The sequence below is a fragment of the Lissotriton vulgaris genome, chromosome 8 (assembly GCF_964263255.1).
Source record: "Lissotriton vulgaris chromosome 8, aLisVul1.2, whole genome shotgun sequence".
NCBI classification, from domain to species: Eukaryota; Metazoa; Chordata; class Amphibia; order Caudata; family Salamandridae; genus Lissotriton; species Lissotriton vulgaris.
Genome location: NC_141696.1, coordinates 969,927,521 through 969,939,645, shown reverse-complemented (window position 1 = coordinate 969,939,645; position 12,125 = coordinate 969,927,521). Strand labels below are relative to the sequence as shown.

At 44.5% G+C, this 12,125-nt stretch overlaps 1 protein-coding gene across 2 annotated transcripts in view; it reads right to left on the bottom strand.

Annotated features, from left to right (window-relative positions):
- Window positions 1–12,125, bottom strand: part of LOC147698192 (RNA-binding protein 26-like) — a 1,163,085-nt gene that overhangs the window by 104,589 nt on the left and 1,046,371 nt on the right. The window lies entirely within an intron of this gene.

The following is a 12,125-nucleotide window of genomic DNA, read 5'->3' as shown; positions in this document are numbered from 1 at the left end:
TGACGCCTGGGGATATTCTAAGGTAAGGAATCTATCACTAACGTGTCTCTTTCAGATCATCAGGTTATCGGTTTTAAGGGAAGTACTCGGTCCTGGGAGTTGGATGTCTGATTTCTGGGGTTAGAACAAGGGTTACCCCAGAGTCCAAGATGCACTCAAAAAGCACCCTCGGCGGCACTAGCGCAGCCAGGTGCTGAGGCCCAATGTTATCCAATGGGCAATAGGGGGCCTCCGGATGTTGGCTGCTCAAGGGCACGCCACTTGAGAGTGGGAGCAAAGCTCATAGGGTGTAGCTTAGGGCAAAGGGGGATTGGATTTAGCACACAAGGTGCACCCACAGAGGCGGCCGGGTGCTGATTTGGAGTCGGGCCCCTGTTGTTTTTAATGGGAGTTTCAGGCTCTGGGTTTTGGCTGCAGGCTTGGTACAGGAAGCTTCCGGGAGGAATCAACAGCTCAGCAGGTAAGTTGGAAGGCTCGGGGACATAGGTGCACCTCAGGTCCTCTTCTTCAGGGCTGGGTGCAAGGGTGTCTTTTGAGGACGGATTTCACCTTACTGGCCACTCGCGCCTGGGGTGTCTCCGTGCAGAGGCTGCAGGTGACTTCGGGGAGTCCTGGAGGGGTCAATCCAGTGTGGACTCAGACTCTGGCACGCTGGGGGAGCTTGCTGGGTCCGGTGGGCCACTCGGATTCATGCCTTAAGCCTTCTCCGTTCCTGCTTGCTCTAGCGCTAATAAACATACACGTTTTATTAACATTTTTCATAGCGGCAGACCTGGTCGACAGACTTCACCAACGAGAACCTGCTGGAGACCAGGTACATTGATTTCTTCTCAACCAACTGTGTGGAAGGCACTGCCCATAGCGGCGTCATCATCAGGGGAGACCGGACAGTGATGGGCCATATTGCCACCTTGGCCTCTGGGTTAGAAGGCAGCCGCACACCCATCGCCATTGAAATCGAGCACTTCATCCATATCATCACCGGTGTGGCCGTCTTCCTGGCCGTCTTCCTGGGCATCAGCTTGTTCGTCCTATCCCTCATCCTAGAGTACACCTGGCTGGAGGTGGTCAACTTTCTCATTGGCATCATTGTGGCTAACATGCCAAAGGGGCTGCTGGCTACAGTCATGGTGTGCCTAACCCCTCACAGCTAACAGAATGGCCCGAAAGTACTGCCTGGTAAAGAACCTGGAAGTTGTTAAGACCCTGGGCTCAACCTCTACCATATGCTCCGATAAAACCAGAATGCTGTCCCAAATGCTGTCCCAAACCCGAATGACGGTGGACCACATGTGGTTCGACAACCAGATCCACGAAGCAGACAACTGAGAACCAGAGCAGCGCTTCCTTCGACAAAAGCTCGCCCACATGGGTTGTCCTTTCATGTGTAGCAGGCTTGTGCAACCGGGCAGTTGCAGTATAGGGAGTCACACGTTGCACAGGCGAACAGACAGTTTGGAACCCTCAACGAAGGTTTGCGTTTGGTTATACTTTGTTATAAATTGGAGTGCATTACAGATTACAACCAAGTTTTAGGAGGCATGGCTCTGTGTAACCCACGGGGATACAGCAGCATGCATTACATAGACTTCCACTCATAATTGTTCCAGTGGTGGTGGCAAGCCCGGCACAAGCAGGATCCCTTGATAAAGTGAAAGTGATTCCTGGCGGGAATACTGCTTCCTCTTTATCTACACTACTGTCAGGTATAGGTGGATAACAGTAGGTGCTAAAGTCCTCCTTAAGGTCTGCTCTCTCCCCAAAGGAGTTGTGCGGTTTTTAAAGTCTGTCAGTAACAATAGGAATTTTCAGATGTTCGGTGTAGGAAAGATCAATGAATTGCTTGAAACCAACCTGACAGAAAGTGCCCGTTCCCACTTTCAACACACAGAAACTACTGGCTGCATCACCATTAACAGCACCCTGTCTCCAGCCCCCACTGAACAAAATACTCTGCAGTCATCAACCACTGGCAACAAAATACAGCACCAAACCGGCATCGCTTGAGGCACCCTGTATCCAGAGCCCACTGACTACTAAACTGCATCACATACACTTCACTTGATGGCACCCATCACTAACAGCATTCATCATAGAGTTACAACAGTCACCACCACCATCATAGATAGCACAACATCATCCTGTATTGTTGTTATTCTCCATTAACAACTGGCCATTCCTATTCCCCATCACCTTCATATACCATCAGTACCCTCTTACAATGTCCTGCATGTTACAGACTGAACCCTTTACTAGGTAGTCACTAGCCATCACACACATAATTTCATCACTTTGACACACCAGCAGTACTTACTTACAACATCCAAAGATGGCATCCAGCATTTATCATTAATATCATGAGCCATACTGTATCCAGCATCCACTAAAAACTATCTATCACAGTCAACCTTGAGGGAATGCTCTAGAGCCTTCTGGCCTGGGTGAGTATGCAGCATGCAGGACTCATCAATAATCCATGATACCTTTAGACAGCATCCACTAACATCACCCATCCGCTCACTGGTCTCGCTGCATGGCTAAACACTTTGCCTTCAACAAAGACCAGGTCTCTCTTGAACAGCAGCTCTGTAAAACAAGCAATTGGCATCGCCAATAGGTCTTGCCTTTTGGACTTTATGCCAGTCCTCCAAGGGCTTCTGGAGGTCGCTGGTTGCAAGACAAGGTGACATTTGGTGCAGGATCTCTGGAGACGGGCCGGTAGGGCTGGGGTCAAGTCAGTTCTTCTCTGCAGTCTCCTATGCTGCGCATTTTCTTTCGTCCTTCTTCGCAGGTTGCGGGTATCTACCTTCTTTGTTCAGGGCTGCCCCCTAAAAACTGTATTTAGGGGGCATTTTAGGGGTCTCAAGGACAGTAGCAAATGTGCAGAAAGAGTCCGCAGCTTGCCTGCTCTTCTTGCTGGAAAATAATTGTTTTCCACATAAGGACTATGCTGGTGCAAGAACTCATTGTTCAAATGGTGGCCCAGTGAGAAAGATGAGCATCATGTTAAGAGCTGGATAAAGGATCTAAATGGAAATTTGTTCTGAAGATGTTTTGAGAATCAAGCTACTGCACACACTTTGAATAAGGAGCATTGATAAGGTGAGTTTATGCAGGCACAAATCTAAACCAAGAAACTTTCCATTGCACTTATTTTACTGTCAGTTGGAATACGTTCACTGTTCCAGTTTGAAGTAATTCAATCAGTTTGTTAAGACATCAAGTTACAAAGATTGACCAACTACTTCAATAGATCGCTCTTGTATACCAACTTTAAGCTTCTACAATGACCTATAATATCGGATGGCAATTCAAAGTGGACTTGGGTAAACCTCTCAAGTTCCAAGCTTAAAGATTGAGCTTGTGCAGACCAGAGTATAAATCTTTTTGCTGCTAAAACGACTCTCCAATTACAAGAGTGGTGATGATCTGTTGAGACTTGGATACAATGTGTGCCATACCAAACCAGAACTATAACTATCACATGGGCCCTGGACTGCCTGGTCTCTTGATGAACTGTATGCATTTAAAACACAGAAGGAAAAGCATAATGCATGTTGAAAGTCCAGTCCAAGGAGTGTGTGTTTCCCACTGAGTGTCCAGCAACTCGACTGAAGTAAATCTCACTTACTTATTGACTTGATAAAGTTGCATAAAGATGCTTAGATCTGAACACAAAATCGCAATCTAAGAGCACATGTTGCTCGGCTTGTAGCTGCTCATGTGACTGCAAAGCTCTTGTTCTCACCTAGCAAACATTTGCAGAGTTGAAAATGTGAGTTTATTACCTATCCAAAGGCAGGCAGAAATAAAGGCAACCTGAGGCTGGCGTAATTCATGTAAATTTTGCTTAACAGTTTATCATGAATGCGTCATTGAGAATGAACTGGAACAACAAAATGCAAGTGGATGTTTGTGGTTCTTTTGTCTGCACTATTTTTTTATGCAAAATGTGTCCTGTCACTAAAATTCAAGGCTTTCCGCCCCCCAGACCATAGCCCCAATAACTATTTGGGTTTGAATAGTGTTAATATTCCTAGACTTGGAATCTTATTAATGGGTAGTGCCCAACACAAAGACTGGTAAAGATGGAAGGTGCAGTAAGAGATCTGTGTTTATATAGAGTCTCTACCACAAAAAGCGTTACTCAACGTAACTATCTTGTTCTTCTGATATAGACTTTTAACCACAGATTTCTCCCGTTTTTATTTTTTTTAATTTTATTTATGGAGTTTTATGTCAGCAAACAGATAAGGCACAACTTATAAAAAGCAAGACTGGTTTTAAAACAACAGAAATTGAAATTGAGATCCACAAAAATAAATAAGATTTAGACATTATAACATTTGTACAGATAAGGCACAACTTATAAAAAGCAAGACTGGTTTTAAAACAACAGAAATTGAAATTGAGATCCACAAAAATAAATAAGATTTAGACATTATAACATTTGTACAATCATATCTTGAATTCATAACCAGTAATTATTCGAGACCATATCTGTAGTCCCTGTGTCTTTCGCCTCATCCCCTTAGTCTTATATACTGCCATCTCCAAGTAATAGATAGACAGCAGTCTAGATTGCCAATTAGTAAAGGTTGGCGGTTCGGGATCAAGCCATTCAGATGTGATACACCACCGGAAAATAGACATGCATATAAATATGAATCCTTCCTCTGTTAAAGATTGAGAATTAACCACCCCTTCTACCCGACCCAGAATCACCAACTCAGCAGATAGCTGTTGAGTAATACCTAACACCTGGAGGAATGACTCCACCCTTTCAACGAGCTGCTTCAATTTGGGGCACTGAAAAAACATGTGGATTGCGTCTGCGGCGTGCAGCCCACATCGGCTACAGCAATCACCCCGGGTAGATTTCCAGTTCGCTACTTTCTTCGGTGTATAATATAAGTCCTAGATTGACACATAATGTTGACTTATCATAGGACCATTAAATAAAACATTCGTAGCAACTTCAATCAATTTTGTAAAATTAATTCGATCACCTCCGAACCTATTTTGCCATTTTGTCTCCCAGTCCCCCAAATCATCCACCCATCTATCCATAAATATCCGATATAGTGGTCCCATTCTTGCTCACGAACTGATCGCTTCTACAATCTCTATCTTATCTAAAAAGATTTGTGTACGTGTTATTTTATTATCAACAAAACTACGGACTTGCAGATATTTAAAAAATTCATTTCGGCTCAAATTATAATGCCTTTGCAAGAATTCGAAGGAGACAAACTGGTTGCCCTGAAAATAAATCACCCAGCACACACAACCCGGCATTACGCCATCTATTCATTACCTGGTCACTAAATATTTCTGGGAGAATCCGGCAGTTATATAATGGAGTTTCTAAATTCAGATTGACCCCTATCCCCAACTTCTTCTTAACTTTCCTCCATATTTCGTAAGCTGAAATCACTACCTTGAATTTGTTTTCTTTGTAATAAATGGGTTCTAGAATTCGGTTAAAGCATTGCCTTGCCTCTGCCCCTAATAGCATCTCCTAGATAAAAGGGGCGGCAAATTCTTCCATTAAATCTTCCTGGAGTATTAGAACCCCCATGTTTTGTAATATAGAAACCCAATGATAGATACGAAAGTTAGGGACTCGCCACCCTCCTTTAGCTCTAGGCAGCATACACCATTTCAACGCTCTTCTGGAGCGATGGTAACTCCATAAAAAACGCGCACACATTCTCTCAATACGGGAAAAAAAAAATGGAAGAAATAAGTAAAGGAATCGTCCGAAATACATACAAAAATTTAGGGAAGATTAGCATTTTCAAACCGTTACTACGCCCATATAATGACAGATGTAGATTGTTAATCCGTTCCAGTGTTTTATTAGAGGAAGCGATAATTGAGTTCAGGTTCAAAGAAATAATGTCCGACTATTGGAGTTATCTTAATCCCTAAATATGCTACCACGGGTTCGAAATTAATATCCACAGGGCGACAGGCCACCAAGTGAATCAACTGAGTTTTGGTAACGTTTAATTTATAGCCGGAAACCCGTCCAAAAACTTCAGCAGCTTTAATGATCTCTGGAACAGCTTTACTTATATCTGCTGTAACAACTGCAACATCATCTGCATACGCAAATATTTTATATGCAACATTATTTATCACCACCGGTTTTATCATGTCATTATTCTCCATGGAGGATATAAAAGGATCAATATATAAGGCGAAAAGAAGGGGGCAGCAAAGACAACCTTGCCTTGTCCCCCTCCCTATTGCTATATTCCTTGAGACAGTGCCAGAGATATGAATGACAGCTGATGGGTTGCAATATAATGTCTGTATAGCAGCAATGATACTAGCCGGAAACCCCTTCCATGCTAGGACTGACCACAGGTACCTCCACAAGACCCTGTCAAACGCTTTTTCAGCGTCCAACAGGGCCACTCCAACCGGGGTATTAGTAGCCTGTGCCCAGTCCAGCATGGAAACTAACCTCTAAACATGATCTGTAGTGTCTCTACTTTGAATAAAACCGTGTTGTCTTAAGGACACCAATCCTGGCATCAGCTCATTCAACCTGTTCGCAATTAGCTTCGAGTATATTTTGCTATCTGCATTTAGTAATGAGATAGGTCTATAAGACCCCAAGTCGGTGTCCTTTTTCCCTTTTTTCCTAAAGACCACTATCGTAGCTTTGGACCACGATTCCGGAGCAGTGCCTAAGAACGCCTCCTGACAAACCTCTAGCAGCTCGTTTTTGAGTTAATTCCTAAATATTTGAAAAAACTCAAATGGGATTATCAGGACCCATAGCCTTCCCTTGAGCTAACCCTAATAAGGCTAACTCAACTTCTTTCCAGGCCACAGGGGCAGTTAATATAGCTTTTTGCACCTCCGTTAATGTCCTGGAAGGCAGATCTTTCAAATAGTCTCCCCCTTCATTCAACGGTGATGCCATCCCCTCTTCACTATATAAAGCTTGGTAAAACCCTTGGAATGCAGCCAAGACACACTCCTTCGTATCCTGTATTGTTCCATCTAAATCAATGATCTTAGTTATCTCATTATACGCTGCTTTTTCCCTTAATCTTTTAGCCAAAGTTTTACCAATTTTTTCACTGAACTCATACGTCTCCTGCTTATGCTGTGCATATGTTCCCGCTATTTGCTCCGCTAAGTTAGCATAAACTGCAGCCCGTTTTATAGGGAGGTCTCTTTGGACCCTCATTGAATCTAGGCCCTGCGAAATGACAGCAGCCAGTTCTCTTTATGCCCGCGTAACTGTTTCAAAATCCTTTTTATATTTAGCCTGCCCCTTTTTACGTCTAAAATTAGAAAAGCTCTATGTTTCTCCTCTAACTGCCGATTTAAAAGTATCCCATACTATCTTCAAATCAGCTGTGCCTTTATTAAATTCGAAAAATTCCCAATTTATTTTCGTCATGAATTGCCGATATTCTTCGTCCAACAATAGCTTTCTCTCAAAGGACAACGTTTGATTCTTCTCTTTCAACTCGGGTCCCAAAGAGATCTGCAAACACACGGGGTTGTGATCCGAAACCAATTTAGGGTAAATCTCAATGCTAACCTTCCCTAACAATATAAACGACACAAAAAAATTATCTAACCTAACAAATTTTAAGTGAGGGGCGGAATAAAAAGTAAAACCAGGGTACGTTCTATTCCAGACATCGTAAAAGCCATGTTCTAAAGTCAGGTCCCTCAATGACTTGAATACTTGTTTCTTTCTACCTTTATATATACACTGCTACTCCTTATATCAGTCTGGGCGTCAATATGAAATGTTTAAATCACCACATAAAACCATTGGTTGAGCCCATTGGGCAAGTTCCACATTCAAAAAATGAAACAGTTCAGTTTCGTCCAAGTTAGGACCGTATACATTGCATGAAGTAAACCTGCTTTGATTAATCCTAAATTCACTAATTGCCCAGCGTCCCCATTTGTCTGATACCGATTTTAAACAAGTACCCAAACCTCGTTTCAAGAAAATGGCCACCCCTCTTCTGACTCCAGTTTGTTTAGAACACACCATCAATTCCAACCCCATATTTTTTAAATACCCACGGTTAGCCCATGAGATATGTGTTTCTTGCAAGCATAATAAATCAATATTTTGCAACTGTATACGCCTAGCCAGTACCCGTCTCTTCTTAAAGTCGTTGAGACCACAAATGTTCAGTGTGCAAATCCTTAATTTCCTATCCATTTTCACTAATGCAAGAAATACACATTAAAACATGAACAGAATAACAAAGGATTACATTAGAAAAATACACCTTTGTCTAACATTACAGATCCTTCACCCTAAAAAGAAATCTCCTACATGTACCAACTTTCTCCAATCGGGGCCTTAACTGTTGCTGATTTTTCACCCCTCACCACCTTACCCCTCCTTCCCTCCCCCAACCCTAACTCTAACTCTACCAACCCCCTCCCCCTTCCCACCACATGAGGCCCAGGGGCTATCAGTCCCTGTATTATATGGAGTACCCCCCCCTCCGGGAAGAAGAGAAAATGGGAAAACAATATTTTGACTGGATCACTGCAGAATAGGCCCCCTTGATCCTTACTATTCAAAGTTAACTAGACCTGAAAAGAAAAAAGCAACCCCTAGAAAAAAAGATTAAAAAAAGGGGAACGTCAATTATACTTTTCCCCTCCAACAACTATGCTATTACTTAAGCTACAGTGAGGCCAGAAATTCTTTAGCTTTTATCTCTGAGACAAAAAATCTAATCTGGCCCTTAACAATTACTTTCAACTTTGCCGGATTCTGCAAAAAACACAGTAGCCGCTTATTCTGAAAACCAGGTATAAGCTGCCACAAATAACAACGCTTAGAAACTGTAGCCTGGCAGAAGTCAGGTCGAACAAAAAAGCTGAAATCTTTTGCAACACCCTTCTTGTCAGGTCTGGCCAATAAGAATATACCCTCTCTAGCCGGAAAGTTGTTGAAACAAACAAGAATCGCTCTTGGACGTCGTTCTTCTCCTGGTCGTAGGTTTTTGAATGTAAATGGAAATCTGTGCGCCCTCTGTATCTCTCTTGACCAGTCCCATGAGGACAGCTCCGGGAATGCTTCCTTTAATAATTCTGCACTGAATTTCCGCACGTCGAACCCCTCCTTCTATGGGATGCCTAAAAAACGCAGGTTGTTCCGGAGTGCCTGATTCTCCAACTCGGACAATTTAAGACCGATCTCGTCCCGATGTTCCTTAATAGCTTTCAGTTCAGTTTTCTGGGTTACAACTTCGTCTTCCAAAGCCGAAATTCTGGCTTCAGCTTCCGTCACTCTTGCGTGGTTTCTGAACAAATTTTGATCACTCGGCGCACGACATTCTTTACCTTGCTGCAAGTCGCTTGAGTTCTTTTGTTTTCAGCTTTTATCTCCGCTCTATGACACATCATAGCTTCATAAATTGTGGAGAGTGATTTCCTGAGGCTGATTCCCCTCAATCGGAGCCTCCTGTTGTGTGCACAATTTTTCAGAAGGCGCCATTTCTGCTGGTCTTTCCTCGCTACCCAAATTATCCTCTCCCATTTGAGCTTTCTTGCGTTGACTCACCCTCTTCTTTGCTCTTTTTACTGTAGTTGCACTCACGTTCGGGGAAGCAAAGTTTGACGTTATATCACCTTCTGAATTGCTCCCCTCTTCATAATCAGTCCAGTCCTTGCTCACATTAGTACTCCCATCCGAGGAGAGATCAGAGAGTGAAAAAAAAAATTCTATTGCATCCTGCGAGCGTCCAAAATCTTGTGGGGAGGTTCCATCAGTCAGTGCCCAGGAGTCTATTACTGCCACAAGATTGTCCAAACTACCAGAAACAACTTCCTTAGAAACAGGAACTTCATCTCCCATATTGCCTTTCTCTAGTCCTGAAAACTCTGCAGCCTCTGCCCCCTGTGCTAGTGGAGAGTGCCGCCCAGGATCGATTCCAGCGTCCATGCGGACGTCATCCCCCTCTCTGCTTATCCTGAGAGGGATTTCTCTAGCTTCAGTCATTACGGCTCATTCCGTTGTTTCCCCAATCACTATGTTATCACTGGGGTGCTTTGCAGCTCCTTTCGAAGCTTGTCGCTCAAACATCTTGGGTAATGTCACGGTGCCCTGCTTGACTACACGGGTGGCCAACCTATCGTTGGGGTCCCCCCTTTTTTAGCTTGTCTGCTGCGCTCACATGCAACCGGCTCACCGACAATATCTTTTCAGCCTCGTCCTGCTCCTTTGCTTTGCCACTGCCACCTTTGGCGGCATATCTTTCTTTTTTGCTCGGGAACTTCCAGGTCCACGAACAACTCCGAGCTGGGGGCACAGAAAGAAAATTGGAAGCTGCCAAGCCAGCAGCCTCTGACCCCAGAGTAACCCCACCGTCATCCGGTCACCGGTAAACGCTCTCCCATCAGGACTGCAAACGAGTATTGGTATGTGAATGCGAGTAGCCAAACAGCCACAGGTGAGCTCTCCGCTCCTCACAGCTCCTTTCACTGCCTCTCACAGCCAGCTGCTGCCAGCTCTCCGCGAGGCTTTTTCCCACGAAGCTACTAATGAGGCTTCTGCCACAACAATTCACCATATGCCATGGCCTTCAGGCTCTATATATCGTTCTCCGTGATTTTCCCCTGTTCTGCCCGCACTTATCCGCGGGTCGAAAATCGCTACTTCTCCTCCGCCACCGGGAAGTGAGGACTGGGCTGCTCACAGTCCACGCCACGGACGCCATCTTGCCAGATTTCTCCCTTTTTGAATAGATACCAGAGCAGTTCCTATTAAGGGGTGGTCTGTGAACTTGCTCAAACCGAAAAGTTCTGAAGTACCAAACAGGTGAAATGCCTGTCTCGGTGAACCTGGCAGTCCAGACTGTAGTGCTTCTAGGAGCAATGCCAACGTAACCACCTGGCAGATGACGAGGACAAGAAAACAGCCTTCCAAGCCGATGATAGCAGCTATGGCTCTGTTGAAATGAGTTTGCAGACCATCTGGAGGCTGCTTTTGAACAATGTGTAACAGATCTTGATGCATAGTCTGATCCAATGGAAGATAGTACTATTCCACATGGCCTTGTTTTTTTCCCTCCAGCAAAGCCTTCAAAGAGCTGATTGTGCACCAATATTGTTCCTTGGTATGATCGATTTAAAAATGTTTTGGGGTCCAATCGATGGACTCTCTCCTCCACCTTACAGGGATGATGCAGAGCACAGAACGCCAGAAGAGTTATGCTTAGTTTAGTCTGCCCTGTTCCCATGATGCACTGGGCCAGGGACAGACTGATTTGCATATAGCCAGGTTCTGAGGTGGGATGGGGCAGTGAGATAAATAACGGTGATGGATCAAGCCCTGATCTTTGGACTGGGTAAGAGTGGTCTGCTTAATTCAGACACTCTGTTCATCACCACCCCCTTTTCTGAATCGTTTTTGGCCACTATAGGTGTGGCAGGGTATACTCAGACATGAGTCCCTTTCTCACTGCTCCATCAGGATTCAAGCAAGCCGGGCCGAAGACGGCTGAAATGCCAGAAACCGGTCCCCGGTAGCTTGTCTCCTTTCTGGTGAAGAATTGGCTTGGTAGTTTAGTCTGCCCTGTTCCCATGATGCACTGGGCCAGGGACAGACTGATTTGCATATAGCCAGGTTCTGAGCTGGGATGGGGCAGTGAGATAAATAACGGTGATGGATCAAGCCCTGATCTTTGGACTGGGTAAGAGTGGTCTGCTTAATTCAGACACTCTGTTCATCACCACCCCCTTTTCTGAATCGTTTTTGGCCACTATAGGTGTGGCAGGGTATACTCAGACATGAGTCCCTTTCTCACTGCTCCATCAGGATTCAAGCAAGCCGGGCCGAAGACGGCTGAAATGCCAGAAACCGGTCCCCGGTAGCTTGTCTCCTTTCTGGTGAAGAATTGGCTTGCTAGTTTAGTCTGCCCTGTTCCCATGATGCACTGGGCCAGGGACAGACTGATTTGCATATAGCCAGGTTCTGAGCTGGGATGGGGCAGTGAGATAAATAACGGTGATGGATCAAGCCCTGATCTTTGGACTGGGTAAGAGTGGTCTGCTTAATTCAGACACTCTGTTCATCACCACCCCCTTTTCTGAATCGTTTTTGGCCACTATAGGTG